Source organism: Lepidochelys kempii, chromosome 9, assembly GCF_965140285.1.
Source record: "Lepidochelys kempii isolate rLepKem1 chromosome 9, rLepKem1.hap1, whole genome shotgun sequence".
NCBI classification, from domain to species: domain Eukaryota; kingdom Metazoa; phylum Chordata; order Testudines; family Cheloniidae; genus Lepidochelys; species Lepidochelys kempii.
The window spans coordinates 47,863,634-47,878,714 of NC_136388.1; the positions used below are offsets into that span (position 1 = coordinate 47,863,634).

The 15,081-nt window shown below is 45.9% G+C and overlaps 1 protein-coding gene across 1 annotated transcript in view; it reads left to right on the plus strand.

The window, feature by feature from the left end:
* Window positions 1-2,539: 2,539 nt before the first annotated feature.
* Window positions 2,540-15,081, plus strand: part of NGEF (neuronal guanine nucleotide exchange factor) — a 106,903-nt gene continuing 94,361 nt past the window's right edge. Inside the window, exon 1 of the mRNA XM_073360196.2 lies at window positions 2,540-2,668. The gene's annotated coding sequence lies outside the window, so the exon portion shown is untranslated. The remainder of the gene's footprint in view (window positions 2,669-15,081) is intronic.

The window sequence follows — 15,081 nt, forward strand, 5'->3', positions numbered from 1 at the left end:
GTCAAACATTTGCCACGGATGGTCTAGATCAGGGTTTCTCAACGATTGGTCCGAGGACCGCCTCCAGTCCCTGAGATCTCCCTGAGTTTAGGAAGGCAGCAAGCCAGTCCCTGGTATCAAAAAGATTGAGCAACACTGGTCTAGAGAGATAATACTAAGGGCTTGTCTACACTGGCAATTTACAGCGCTGCAACTTTCTCGCTCAGGGGTGTGAAAACACACACACTGAGCGCAGCAAGTTTCAGCGCTGTAAAGTGCTGGTGTAGACAGTGCACCAGTGCCAGGAGCTACGCCCCTTGTGGAGGTGGTTTTTTTAGAGTCCTGGGAGAGCTCTCTCCCAGCGCTGTGCCGTGACCACACAAGCCATGTTAAAGTGCTGCCATGGCAGCGCTTTAGCATTGCCAGTGTAGACTAGCCCTTAGTCCTGCCTCAGTGTGGAGGACATTTCTATGACTCTATGCTAAAGGCCTGATCCAACTCCCATAAAATCAATGGAAAGGTTTGCACTGACTTCAGTAGAGATGCACTGGGTTTTACAAAAAGAAATATTAAAATTGTATACTTCAAGTTATCAACTGAACTATTCAGGGGGCACAAAAAACCAGCTCTTTCCTAGATACTACACAGCTGTCCAGAGGAATTCTGAAACATCACGCCTAAGCCACCACCAGCGACCATTGGTCCGATTAGGGACAACAGAAATGTAGGTACAAATCCTACATAGAACTCAAAGTATTTTTTGTAGAGAACATTTTGCAAAGGGAATTTTGATTAATAGATTCAAAAGGCACAAAAATAGACTGGTTCTGCTTCATACATACCAATAACTAGCTACCTACACAAAAGGAATTAAAAGACAACAGCAATTAAAAAATAGCTGTAACCCTTCTGCCCGTCAGAATTGGCAGCAACAAGGGCCGGGTTCAGTATCTAGGGGGTTCAATCCAATAACACAATGCAAAGCCGGCTCGAGCCCCCACCCAGTGACCTGGGACAAATATATATGGCCCCCGCTGGGCGCCTCCAAGGGGCAATACTTCCCATCTCACAAGCACAGAGTCTGAGTGTAGCAAAAGCCTTTTAATAACAGAGAGAAACACTGTGGCATTATGTTGGGGAAACACCACCAACAGGATTCATAACACAACCCATGAGCAAAAACCCACCCCAAGCAAATTGGGGTGTGCCCTTTCGCTTTGGTTCTTGAGTCCAGCAACCCAAAGTCACTCAAAGTCCCAAAAGTCCAACAACCCAAAAGTCTCTGTCCCTGGTCAGTGCAGCGCCAGAGTTTGAAAGTTTATCTGCAGAGTTTTACCTCCCAACCTGGGTGGAGATGGGGGGGGGGGTGCGAGTGTTAAGGGGCACCTTCTGTGGTCCAAAACGGATTGCTCCACCTCTCCATGGGGCTCTGCTCCACCAGCCATCCCACAAATCACTCTGCCCTGCCAGCCGCCCCCATGAGCCACTCCACAAACTGCTCCACCAGCTGTCCCGCAAACTGCTCCGCAACATATCTTCAGCCCCCCCAACACAATACTCAGTGATTTCAGCTCTTAGTAAGCTCAGCTCTTTTGTGATTTCAGCTTGTAGGAGGGGAGCCTCAGTGCTGGTACACCATTAGCCCAAAGTGAATTGAGCTCAGCAGTCTGTAACTAGACTCCTAATAGAATCAAAATTAACTCTGATATTTCAGTGGAGAGAGAAGGAAGTGCAATTAACATGTAAGACCCTCACCAGGAGGGCCCATACCACCAGGTATTAATATCTATCCCCAACCTCTCTCAACTCACTGAGTTTTAGAACCCATGTCCCTTGCCTAGCAAATGCTACTTAGTTGATGGCGAGTCCCTCCATCATAACAAAAGGCGAAGTACAGTTCCACTGTCCTTGATTCACATAATCAGGATAATAACAATTTATTCTTCCTGCCCCAATAACCGAAAAACTGGGGATCCCACAGCAGCCAAAGTGACCATTTGGGCAGCTATGGGCTCATGCTAGGTGGGGTGGGTGTGCCGATGCAAATGAGATCAGCCCCTGAAGTTCTTTTCCACAACTTGTCACAACTCACTACCAGATGTCAGGGTGGAGCTCATCCTGACTCTGCTTACATAAAATTTAGCAATCACATTGCATTATTTACCGCCATTAGAAAAGCAATAGGAGTGACTAAGCCAGTTTTCCCTACCAGATGTATTATTTCCACTCATTTGAGTTTGGAGTTCTCGCACATCGTCCAAATTTTTAGATCCTCACTCCATCATTAAAGGTTTCTATTGGGCATGTTACACATGCATTGTAGTTAAACCTTCAACCCAGACAGCATGAAGGACGTTTGAAGTGTGTTTGCACTGACTTATCTGAATAAAGGGAGAACTGTTGCTTTAAATTATGTTTGCAGTGACTCTAGAAACTAAAGCAAACAAAGTCCTAGGGAAAACTTTTGCTTTCCAACATGCTGTGATTGGTTACAGAAAGCGCTGGGGCTGAAGGTCATAGATATTGCCAGCAGGGATTTCCCACTCCAAGGATCAGATCTTTGCCGTAAGTCCCTTTAAAAAATTTTGGTAATATAGTACAAAGTCAGTGGATAAACGTCCACTAGTAAATGGATGGTAAATGACCACATGGAGACAATGGACGAGCCATGACAGATTCTCATTAGCAGGTGAGTGAAATTCTATTGGGGGGAGGAGGGGTGTTGATTGATGATGTTGACGGAGCACAATTGTGAGGAAGGAATTTCAGCCAACAAACAAGGACATAAATGAGGAGTCCCAACTGGCACAGGCAGGGTGCCATTGTGTGTAGCTTATACTGTTGGAATGATAGTGGACAGAGAGGAAGGAAACACACAATTGGCACAGCACAGCACAGCACAGCAGTCACAAACAGGTCACACAGGGCATGACTTACTCTGCTGTGGGGCCCTTTGCACAAAACAGGCATTAACAATTTAGAAGAGAAAATGTAAAGATATAAGCAGCAAACATTCCAGGCACCACCCACCCAATTGACATCTCTTCTTCCAGGCCCATGACACAGGCTGTGATTTTGTTCCTGACAGCTATTCATCTGCAATCTCTTGCTAAAAAACTATTTTCCTTCTATTATCACCAGAACAAGCTTTCCCATTAGACTGCCAATAGTTCAGCAGCCAAATCCTTGTGAAATTGCTCAGCACACAATACAGTAATCCAGCAGTTCTCAAACATCATTGCACCGCAACCCCCTTCTGACAACAAAAATTACTTCATGACCCCAGGAGGGGGGCACCAAAGCCTGAGCCCCACCACTCCAGGCGGGAGGACCAATGTTGAAGCCCAGGGGCTTCAGCCCCAGGCAGGGGGGCCTGTAACCTGAGCCCTGCCACCTAGGGCTGAAGCTGAAGCCTAAGCCCCACTGCCCAGGGCTGAAACCTGTGGGCTTGGGCTTTGGCCCCAGCAAGTCTAATACCAGCCCTGGTGACCCCATTAAAATTGAGTCATGACCCACTTTGGTGTCTCAACCCACAGTTTGAGAACCTCTGATTTAATCTACTCTTTCCCATCAGTGAAAAGTTTTGTTTGTCTGTTTTGTTTAAAATGCAAAGTCCACAGGAGCTCAAAATCCCATAAGAACAAGCTTTTTTCTGAGATTTCAAGCTATTGATGGGCTCAGCTGTGTCAGAGGCGCTATGATATATTATTTCCTCGACTGTCTCGTCCATTCCTGGCTAAAAGCAGGAAATTGCACTAAAATTAAAAAAAAAGATTAAAAAATTACAGGAGCCTAACACTTTTGAACCTGCAAAAAGGCCAGGTTCACTTTGAGAGATGGGTGAAGGTTCAAGTCAGTTCTGATTTTCTCCAGACTGAGAAGTATTGATAAGTCCAGTTAAGACTGAATGTAAATATAGGAGCATATGCAGAACAATACTGTCAGTGAGCAGAAAAGTCCTGCCCAGAGATACACAGAGTACATATTGCTATCCGCTGCCATGGTTAGGGGGACATTTTCAGTGCTGGTGAAGGGATTAGCTATACAACCTCCATTAACTTTCACAGAATTACTCGGCTCCAGCAGTTCTGTACTGAAAATTTACATTTTGAAATTACTTATTCAAAAATTTCTACAAGCAGTTGTTACCCATTGTGTGTATTATGGTAGTGCCTAGCAGCAATATTTTCAGACTTCGGAGTGACTCTAATCCTTTCACAGGGCAACGGCCCTCTGAGGCCTGAAGTAATGAAAATTGACAGAAGCCATGTCATAAACATAAAGGGAAGGGTAAACACCTTTAAAATCCCTCCTGGCCAGAGAAAAAACCCTTTCACCTGTAAAGGGTTAAGAAGCTAGGATAACCTCGCTGGCACCTGACCAAAATGATCAATGAGGAGACAATATACTTTAAAAGCTGGAGGGGGGAGAAACAAAGGTTCTCTCTGTCTGTGTGTTGTTCTTGCTGGGAACAGAAAAGGAATGTAGTCTTAGAACTTAGTAAGTAATCTAGCTAGATATGCGTTAGATTCTGTTTTGTTTAAATGGCTGATAAAATAAGCTGTGCTGAATGGAATGTATGTTTCTGATTTTGTAACTTAAGGTTTTGCCTAGAGGGATTCTCTATGTTTTGTATCTGATTACCCTGTAAGGTATTTACCATCCTGATTTTACAGAGGTGATTCTTTTACTTTTTCTTCTATTAAAATTCTTCGTTTAAGAACCTGATTGCTTTTTCATTGTTCTTAAGATCCAAGGGTTTGGGTCTGTGTTCACCTATGCAAATTGGTGAGGATTTTTATCAAGCCTTCCCCAGGAAAGGGGGTGTAGGGTTTGGGGAGGATTTTGGGGGGGAAAGACGTTTCCAAGCAGGCTCTTTCCCTGTTATATATTTGTTAGATGCTTGGTGGTGGCAGCAATAAAGTCCAAGGGAAAAAGGTAAAATAGTTTGTACCTTGGGGAAGTTTTAACCTAAGCTGGTAAAAATAAGCTTAGGGGGTTTTCAGGCAGGTCCCCACATCTGTACCCTAGAGTTCAGAGTGGGGAAGGAACCTTGACATGGTGGCAGAGTGGTGGGATTAACCTGAAATCATTTTGAGATCAATTTGAGATTTTTTGAACAAGAAGCATAGATTTTAAAAAGGGAATTTTTTTTTCCTTTGGGCTGCTGGAAAGCAGGTTTTCAGCTGAAAGCAGTTAAAGGGTTTTTTGTCTCTGCTTGGGGGCCAGAGCAGAGACAAAAGGAAATTGTCTTTTGTGAGCTAGAGTTTTCTCTACGTAAAGGCAGGGTAGTTAACCTCCTGCAGGGAACTTCGCAAGTCTTCACACACCTGAAGAAGTTTTTTTTTTTTTTTTTTTCTTTTTTACCTAAGAGCAACTAGAGGGGTTTTCTGTCTATCTGCCTGGAGACAAAGGTGTTAGGTGTTTTTTTGTTTATATTTTTTTAAGGATTTTTCTGTAGGCTGACCATCCCTATCCGAGAACATAGGTATCTTATTACAGCACAGCAAAATTTTACAAGCCAAGTTTTTTGTTTGTTTTATTTCTAACTCTCGGGTGTAAAGTTAGTTAAAAACAGAGAGGCAAACATGACAGAGCCCAAAACAGAAACAGCTAAAGAGGCTGCCCACAGGAGAGCTATGGAGGCAAGGGGAAAAAAAAATGAAGCATACACTGGAGATGGAGAAGGCAAAGGCTCAGCAAAATAGCAATCCTTCTCCAGGTACTACTTCACATCCCAGGAAGTTCCCCACCTACAAGGCAGGCGATGATACTGAGGCCTTCTTAGAAAACTTCAAAAGGGTCTGCCTTGGGTACAGCATCTCTACAGACCAATACATGGTAGAGCTGAGGCCGCAGCTCAATGGACCCTTAGCTGAGGTGGTGGCTGAAATGCCTAAGGAACACATGAACAAGTATGAACTGTTTAAAACCAAGGTGAGAGTCAGAATGGGGCTAACACCCAAGCATTCCCGTTGGCAGTTCAGAGCCCTAAGGTGAAAAACAGACGTGTCATTTACCCGACATGCCTACCACATTGTAAAACATTGGGATGCCTGGATATCAGGAGCAAGTGTTAAATCTCCAAAAGATTTGCCCTTCCTAATGCAAATGGAGCTGTTCTTAAAGGGTGTTCCTGAGGAAATAGAAAGATTCTTCCTAGATGGGAAGCCCAAAACTGTAATTGAGGTGGGGGAGATTGGAGCCAAATGGGTAGAGGTGGCAGAAAAGAAAAAAAACTGGCTGCAGTTGGAGCGAATACCAGAAGGGACAACCTCAGACCACACCCTACTACCAGGGGCAGCCCAAGGCCCCAACTACCCCCAAGGAACCCTCCAGACACCTTATCGTCCCACCACACCATTCTCCAGCAACCCACCTCACCCCAGTGATCTATCAGCTGGACGATGTTTTAAATGTAACGAGCCGGGGCATGTGAAGGCCAGCTGCCCCAAGAACCCCAACAGATTACAGTTCATTGCACCGGAATCACACCAGAGGTCCTCAGGCCCAGATACCCTTGGAGCAGAGGGAAACTGTGAGTTGTGGGTGGGAAGAAGGTCACTGCGTGGAGGGACACCGGCGCACAAGTGTCTGCTATCCATGCTTCCTTAGTAGACCCAAATTTAATCGACCCAGAGATCCAAGTGACAATTCAACCCTTCAAGTCCAACTCTTTCAATTTGTCCACAGCCAAGTTGCCTGTCCAGTACAAGGGCTGGTAAGGAAAGTGGACTTTTGCAGTCTATGATGATTATCCCATCCCCATGCTGTTGTGGGAAGACTTGGCCAATCATGCGAAGCTAGCCAAGAGGTTGGGAATGGTCACCCACAGCCAGGCTAAACAAGCCGTCATGCCTAGCTCTGTTCTGAAAACTTCTACCAGGACCCGGTCAGAGGTGATGGACCCAGACCCCAGGCCAATGTTTGCAACAGCAATAGTGGATCCAGTCCCAGAGACCCAGACAGAGCCAGTCCCAGAACTGGAACCGGCGGAACAACCAGCACCAGATCCATTGCCAGCACTGAATCCAGTACTTGCAACCCCAACACCAGAGGGCCCCACCAAACCTGAACCGGCAGCAGCCGATAACCCTACACCAGAGACTCAGCTGGAGCCTGAACCCCAACATAGTGCACCAGCGGAGAGCGGTTCACAGTCAACGGAAACAGCCCCATCCCCTACATTGCTTCCAGAGGGACCGAGCCTAGGTCCACAATCCAATAGGAACTGATGTCTCCAGCATCAAGGGAACAGTTCCAGACCGAACAGGAAGCAGATGAACGCCTCCAAAGTGCTTGGACGGCGGCATGGAGCAACCCACTGCATCTCAGCTCTTCTAATTGATCCAGGTTTGTTGTAGAAAGAGGACTTTTATACAAGAAAACTCTTTCTGGTGGACACCAGGAAAACTGGCATCCTCAGAGACAGTTGGTAGTTCCAACTAAGTACTGGGTCAAGCTCTTGAGCTTAGCCCATGATCATCCTAGTGGCCATGCTGGGGTGAACAGGACCAAAGACCATTTGGGGAAGTCATTCCACTGAGAGGGAATGGGCAAGGATGTTTCTACCTATGTCCGGTCTTGTGAAGTATGTCAAAGAGTGGGAAAACCCGAAGACCAGGTCAAAGCCCCTCTCCAGCCACTCCCCATCATTAAAGTTCCATTTCAGCGAGTAGCTGTGGATATTCTGGTCCTTTTCCGAAAAAGACACCCGGAGGGAAGCAGTACATACTGACTTTCATGGATTTTGCCACCCGATGGCTGGAAGCAGTAGCTCTAAGCAACACCAGGGCTAAAAGTGTGTGCCAGGCACTAGCAGACATTTTTGCCAGGGTAGGTTGCCCCTCTGACATCCTCACAGATGCAAGAACTAATTTCCTGGCAGGAACTATGGAAAGCCTTTGGGAAGCTCATGGGGTAAATCACTTGGTTGCCACTCCTTACCACCATCAAACAAATAGCATGGTGGAGAAGTTTAATGGAACTTTGGGGGCCATGATAAGTAAATTCACAAATAAGCACTCCAATGATTGGGACCTAGTGTTGCAGCAGTTGATCTTTGCCTACAGAGCTGTACCACATCCCAGTTTAGGGTTTACACCATTTGAACTTGTATATGGCCACAAGGTTAAGGGGCCATTACAGTTGGTGAAGCAGCAATGGGAGGGGTTTACACCTTCTCCAGGAACTAACAGTCTGGACTTTGTAACCAACCTACAAAACACCCTCTGAGCCTCTTTAGCCCTTGCTAAAAAACCTAAAGGATGCTCAAAAAGAGCAAAAAGCCTGGTATGATAAACATGCCAGAGAGCGTTCCTTCAAAGTAGAAGACCAAGTCATGGTCTTAAAGGCGCTCCAGGCCCATAAAATGGAAGCGTCGTGGGAAGGGCCATTCACGGTCCAGGAGCGCCTAGGAGCTGTTAATTATCTCATAGCATTCCCCACCTCCAACCAAAAGCCTAAGGTGTACCATATTAATTCTCTAAAGCCCTTTTATTCCAAAGAATTAAAGGTTTGTCAGTTTACAGCCCAGGGAGGAGATGACACTGAGTGGCCTGAAGGTGTCTACTACGAAGGGAAAAGTGCTGGTGGCGAGGAAGAGGTAAACCTCTCCATGACCCTTGGGCATATGCAGCGCCAGCAGATCAAGGAGCTGTGCACTAGCTATGCGCCGACATTCTCAGCCACCCCAGGACTGACTGAACGGGCATACCACCCCATTGACACAGGTAATGCTCACCCAATTAAAGTCCAACCTTACCGGGTGTCTCCTCAAGCTAAAACTGCTATAGAACGGGAGATCCAGGATATGCTACAGATGGGGCTAATCCACCCCTCTGGCAGTGCATGGGCATCTCCAGTGGTTCTAGTTTCCAAACCAGATGGGGAGATACGTTTTTGTGTGGACTACCATAAGCTAAATGCTGTAACTCGCCCAGACAACTATCCAATGCCAAGCATAGATGAACTATTAGAGAAACTGGGACGGGTCCAGTTCATCTCTACCTTGGACTTAACCAAGGGTACTGGCAGGTACCGCTAGATGAATCCGCCAAGAAAAAGTCAGCCTTCACCACACATGTCGGGCTGTATAAATTTAATGTATTTCCTATCAGGCTGCGGAATGCACCCGCCACCTTCCAAAGACTTGTAGATGGTCTCCTAGCGGGATTAGGAGAATATTCAGTCACCTACCTTGACGATGTGGCCATATTTTTGGATTCCTGCGCAGAACACCTGGAACATCTACAAAAAGTCTTCGAGCACATAAGGGAGGCAGAACTAACTGTTAAGGCTAAGATGTGTCAAATAGGCCTAAACAGAGTGACTTACCTTGGACATCAGGTGTGTCAAGGAACTATCACCCCCCTACAGGCCAAAGTGGATGCTATCCAAAAGTGGTCCGTCCCAAAGTCAAAGAAACAGGTCCAATCCTTCTTAGGCTTGGCCGGATATTACAGGCGATTTGTACCGCAATACAGCCAAATCGCCGCCCCACTGACAGACCTAACCAAAAAGAAACAGCCAAATGCCGTTCAGTGGACCAAAAAGGTTCAGAAGGCCTTTAACCAGCTTAAAGCAACACTTATGTCTGACCCTGTGCTAAGGGCCCCCGAACTTTAACAAACCATTCCCAGTAACCACAGATGTGTCCGAGCATGGTGTGGGAGCAGTTTTAATGCAGGAAGGACCGGATCAAGAATTCCACCCTGTAGTGTTTCTCAGCAAGAAGCTGTCTGAGAGGGAAAGCAACTGGTCAGTCAGTGAAAAAGAATGTTACGCCATTGTCTACACTCTGGAAAAGCTATGCCCATATGTTAGGGGACGACGTTTCCACCTGCAAACCGACTATGCTGCACTACAGTGGCTTCATACTGCCATGGGAAATAACAAAAAATTTATTTGGTGGAGTTTAGCTCTCCAAGATTTTGATTTAGACATCCAACATATCTCAGAAGCTTCTAACAAAGTGGCTGATGCACTCTCCCGTGAAAGTTTCCCAGAATCAACTGATTAAAATCGTCCTTGAGATGTGGAAAATATTGTTAGTCTTTATATACTTGGTAGTATATTTAGAGGTGCATGTGTCTTTTCTCCTAGAGCTCCAGGAAGAAATCACAGCCAGCATTTCACCCGATCTGTGATCTGGGGGGCGTGTCATAAATATAAAGGGAAGGGTAAACACCTTTAAAATCCCTCCTGGCCAGAGGAAAAACCCTTTCACCTGTAAAGGGTTAAGAAGCTAGGATAACCTCGCAGGCACCTGACCAAAATGATCAATGAGGAGACAATATACTTTAAAAGCTGGAGGGGGGAGAAACAAAGGTTCTCTCTGTCTGTGTGTTGTTCTTGCTGGGAACAGAAAAGGAATGTAGTCTTAGAACTTAGTAAGTAATCTAGCTAGATATGCGTTAGATTCTGTTTTGTTTAAATGGCTGATAAAATAAGCTGTGCTGAATGGAATGTATGTTTCTGTTTTTGTGTCTTTTTGTAACTTAAGGTTTTGCCTAGAGGGATTCTCTATGTTTTGTATCTGATTACCCTGTAAGGCATTTACCATCCTGATTTTACAGGGGTGATTCTTTTACTTTTTCTTCTATTAAAATTTTTCATTTAAGAACCTGATTGCTTTTTCATTGTTCTTAAGATCCAAGGGTTTGGGTCTGTGTTCACCTATGCAAATTGGTGAGGATTTTTATCAAGCCTTCCCCAGGAAAGGGGGTGTAGGGTTTGGGGAGGATTTTGGGGGGAAAGACATTTCCAAGCGGGCTCTTTCTCTGTTATGTATTTGTTAGATGCTTGGTGGTGGCAGCAATAAAGTCCAAGGGAAAAAGGTAAAATAGTTTGTACCTTGGGGAAGTTTTAACCTAAGCTAGTAAAAATAAGCTTAGGGGGTTTTCAGGCAGGTCCCCACATCTGTACCCTAGAGTTCAGAGTGTGGAAGGAACCTTGACAAGCCAGTAAAAAATGAAACTGGACTCAGCTCATAGAAGAAACTCCCCCCACTGAAGCCATCCACCAAGGAAATGCATGAGTACAAATAGGCCTAGGAGTGCACCCAGAAGATCAACAAACTTGGGCTTTGCCTATCCAATAGGGAAGCAAATTCCAGAATCAAGGTCATGCTTAAAGAGCTTATCTGTACAAACACTTAGTGTGCAGCAGGCTAGGGTGTCAATCCACCCTGCACTGGCCTGTGGCACACTGAACGTCCATGTGGGCCCTGCTGCTGTGCACTAAACATTCCCCGGGTCGCTTTAATCTACTCCTGGTTCAATGCAGAGTGGATCAAAGTGCACCGCAGAACTTTTAGTGCACAGCAGCAGAGGCCACATGGCTAGTTAGCATGCAGCAGGCTAGCACAGGATAGATTCACACCTCAGCTTGCAGGGACTGTGTTCTTATAGACAAGCCCTAAGAACATTCTGCAACTGGCCCAGAGTAAAAGTCATGAAGACCAATAGGAACAGTGAAAAGCTAGAATTCCATCAAAAAGACCTGGCAACCGGCATTGTGTGAAGTGCACAGAGATCTAACCCCTGCTCTTTCAGGCTATTACAGTAGCGTCTAGAGGCCGCAGCCCAGATCGGGACCCCCATCAAGTTATGTGCTGTGCATACACATAGCTGTTGAGGGACAGTCTCCTGCTAACAATCTAAACAGACCAGACAAAGGGTAGGAAAAAATAAGGGTTCATTACTGAAGTCCCGGAAGATTAACTGACTTGTCCAAGGTTCCACAGGGAGTCTGTAGCAGAGCTGGGAACTGAACCCACATCTCTTGCCTCCCAGTCCATTGCTTGAAACAAAACTCTCTAGGGTCATCCTACCATTGCCCAGTTCACCCACACGCTTCCTAAAACAAGGCATTAGGGGAGTTGTTAGAAGAGCCCTGTGCCATCCTCTGCAAGCAGAGGCCATTACTGCTACTGTATTAGGCTGGAAGGATAAAAAAAAAATAAGTCAAAGGGAGAGAGCTGTGGAGTCAGTTTCATGTCATGCTGCTGTCAGCGAAAAAGGTTTGAACCTAGGACACATCAGCCAACTATTCATGGCAGTCTGTCAAATTAATGCTTTGCTCCAGTTCCATTTCAACCATGTCTGCTTGCACTGTCAGTGCGAGCAAGCAGATTCCCCTCCTAGCCTCATTAAGCAATGGAGCAGGGATCAGGCATCAGGCTGGTGAGCCTTCAATCTGCAATACGCTTGGACAGGACACTGGCTGACAGGCTGGTGAAGGAGGATTTGACTGTGCTGTCTTTTTATTTGTCAGGCTAATACAGACAAGTGTTGTGCTCTGAGCCAATAATAGAAGTAGCCTTCTGATAAGGTACAGGCTAAATGTTGACGCATACAGGTCAAGTCAAATTTACTTTGGACTGTTACGCTTGGAAGGGAAAAATTCTCCTGCCTGTAACTATACAGCTCTGGTTTTAAGCCCATGTCTGGGAGTGAGGGGAAGTGCATGTGCACAGGATACCAGATGATTGTAGGGTAACATCCAACCTTATGAGTTAGCCCCTTGAGGTAGGGTCTGTGACTGACCCCCCAGCCTTGCTTAGGGGGTGGTGCCGTGTCACGCCCATGGAGGGCTGGTTGTATCTCAGGCTGCACTCTCGGTCCCAGAGCAGCCTGGCACACTCACTGGGCCAGCGAGGAAGACAGTGCAAGATTGATCTTCAGGCTCCTCTCCACAAGTCTGCACTTGGCCCTGCCTCCTCCTTCCCTTCTCCCTAATCACACAAGGACTAATCATAATCTAGCCCTTCATATGACTTTTGGGCTTGGCATGGAGGAGACTGCCTAAAGAAGAGTCTGGTTCTCGTGACATTTCTTTGATGTGGAGAAAGCACGAGCTGCAGTGAAAAGTAAGGAGAGATTTATAAAACTCCATTAGGAGTAAGCAGTATGGCAAAGCCCTGCAGCAGGACTGGGCTCCCACAGGACCCACTGCCATAATAGCGGTAGTGGTAAAATGTACTTTGTTGTGGGCGGGATGGGTTGGGCAAAAAAAACTGGTGGTAATTTGCCCACTAAAACACTAAATTTCTCGTCAGTTTGTCATAAATAGAATTTCAGCAATGTAAAGTTCGGATTTTTTTTAAATAAAGGTTTTAATACTTCAATTTATTCAAGGAGTAGAAAGATTTGATGTCTATTATAACAGGAGTTAAAGTATTTTTACATGGTTTAAAACTATATATTAACTGACCAGGTTTTTTGTTTTTAGTAGCATGGTGGGAGGAGGGGGAAATCTGTCTCTCTTATGGGATTTGCAGGATCTAAAGTTTTTGCAGGTGGGAGCGGGACAAAAATGCAAGAGGCAGTGTGGGAGTGGGCATGGGAATTGCAGCCCGGGACGAGAGTGGGATTAAAAAAAACAGTCCCACACAGGGCTCTACAGTACGGGTTCCTTTTCATACCCACCTCATATAGTTTACTGCCAGAAGCAAGCCTACAGTTCAGGGGGGAAAGCCACAGTACACAGCTTAGACTTTGCCCATAAATGTTTCAGCCTTCAAGAATCAAAGGTGACTGATTTAGAAGCGACAGTTTAGGGCCATGATGACGTGACCTGGGTTTTAATCAGGAACAAAGACATGAGATGTGAGAGTTAATGGCAGGCTGGCTTGTCAGGGTCCATGAAAACACTGCAGTAGGAGGTGTATCTGGTTTGGAGGTTTTTAACCAGGCTACTTAGTAGACAGTCAGGCCTATTGCCCTTGGGACAGACAGCACTTGCATTGCCCAGGAAGAAAACTATAGCTGTGCCCATTTCTATTTCTAGATTTGCCCTGGTTACATGAGAGACACTCATTATGGAAAAAACAAGCACTGAAGGTTATTTCAACTACAGAGGAATAAGAACTCACTGGAAGTTGTACTGGAAACTATCCAGACTGTAGCAGTGAAAGAAGAGAGCTATAGTTGACCGAGCACTGAATAACTGAGGCCACGTCTACACTATGTGAACTACGGTGGCATAGCTATGGCATAATCCCATAGCATGCATCCTGCAGTGACAGAACAGGAGTTCTTCTGTCCACTTCCAGGAACGATGACAGTTAGGCCAATGGAAGCATTCTTCTGGTGACCTAGCTGCACCTAATCTGGGATTTGTGGAGGCAAAACTATGGCACTCAGGGGCATAGATTTTTCACATCCCTGAGCGCTGTAGCTATGTCAACCTAAGTTTTAAGTGTAGACAAAGCTGGAGAACTCTGCGGTCACTGAGTGGAGTATGCAGGCGAACACACTGGCAGAAAAGGTGCTAGGAAAGACGCTAAGAATCTTATTGGGCTGGATTCTACTTAAACTGGGTTTTGAATGACAGGGAGATCTGGACTGCGATTACTGCTATGGTGGGCTAATCTCGTAAAAGCATTGGGCTACATTCAGTCCTGGTATAAACTGATACAATTCTCTTGCTGACCTGTTTTCTGTGCATGTGTCTTTAGTGCTCATGAAAGGTACCAGACTGACAGCTCTGGACAATGAAATCCTTACATTTATGCACATAAAGAGTAGGGATAGGCAACACCCATGCAAGCAACCCGGCCAATTTACCTCTGCCCACATGAGTCACCCTGGGCCCAGGGGGCACGTTGTATGCAGAAGCCTTACAGCATTGCTTTGGAATGTGTAACGCTGACTTGCTGTTTCTGCTCTCTATGGTTAACAATGCCATGTGGACTGTTATGGGGGAGAACCTTACAAGAGTTGAGGCCTTGGGTGTTGCTCTTCCCAGAAGCAGTGAAGTATTGTCTACCCCTTTTTGTATATCACCAGCATATGGTAGTAGTTGTGCTCTGATACCTGTGTTACCAATGAATTCACACTCAGGGGCCCTGCACGCACATATCCCGCTGGCCAGCTATAGCACAACACCCTATTTATTACACTTTATAACACTGCTCCTGCCCATGCGCATTCACTACCAACAGCAATTGAAACCGATTGCCAATCGACTTCTCACAGGTAAGTTAACACCACCATCCCTTTGCCCAAGGAAGAGCAGGGGACCTTGAATCCTGCTTTCTCTAGTGACTTCTAAGTGGAGGTGGGCAGCACTGGAGGCAAAAAGCAGGAGGAGAAAGAG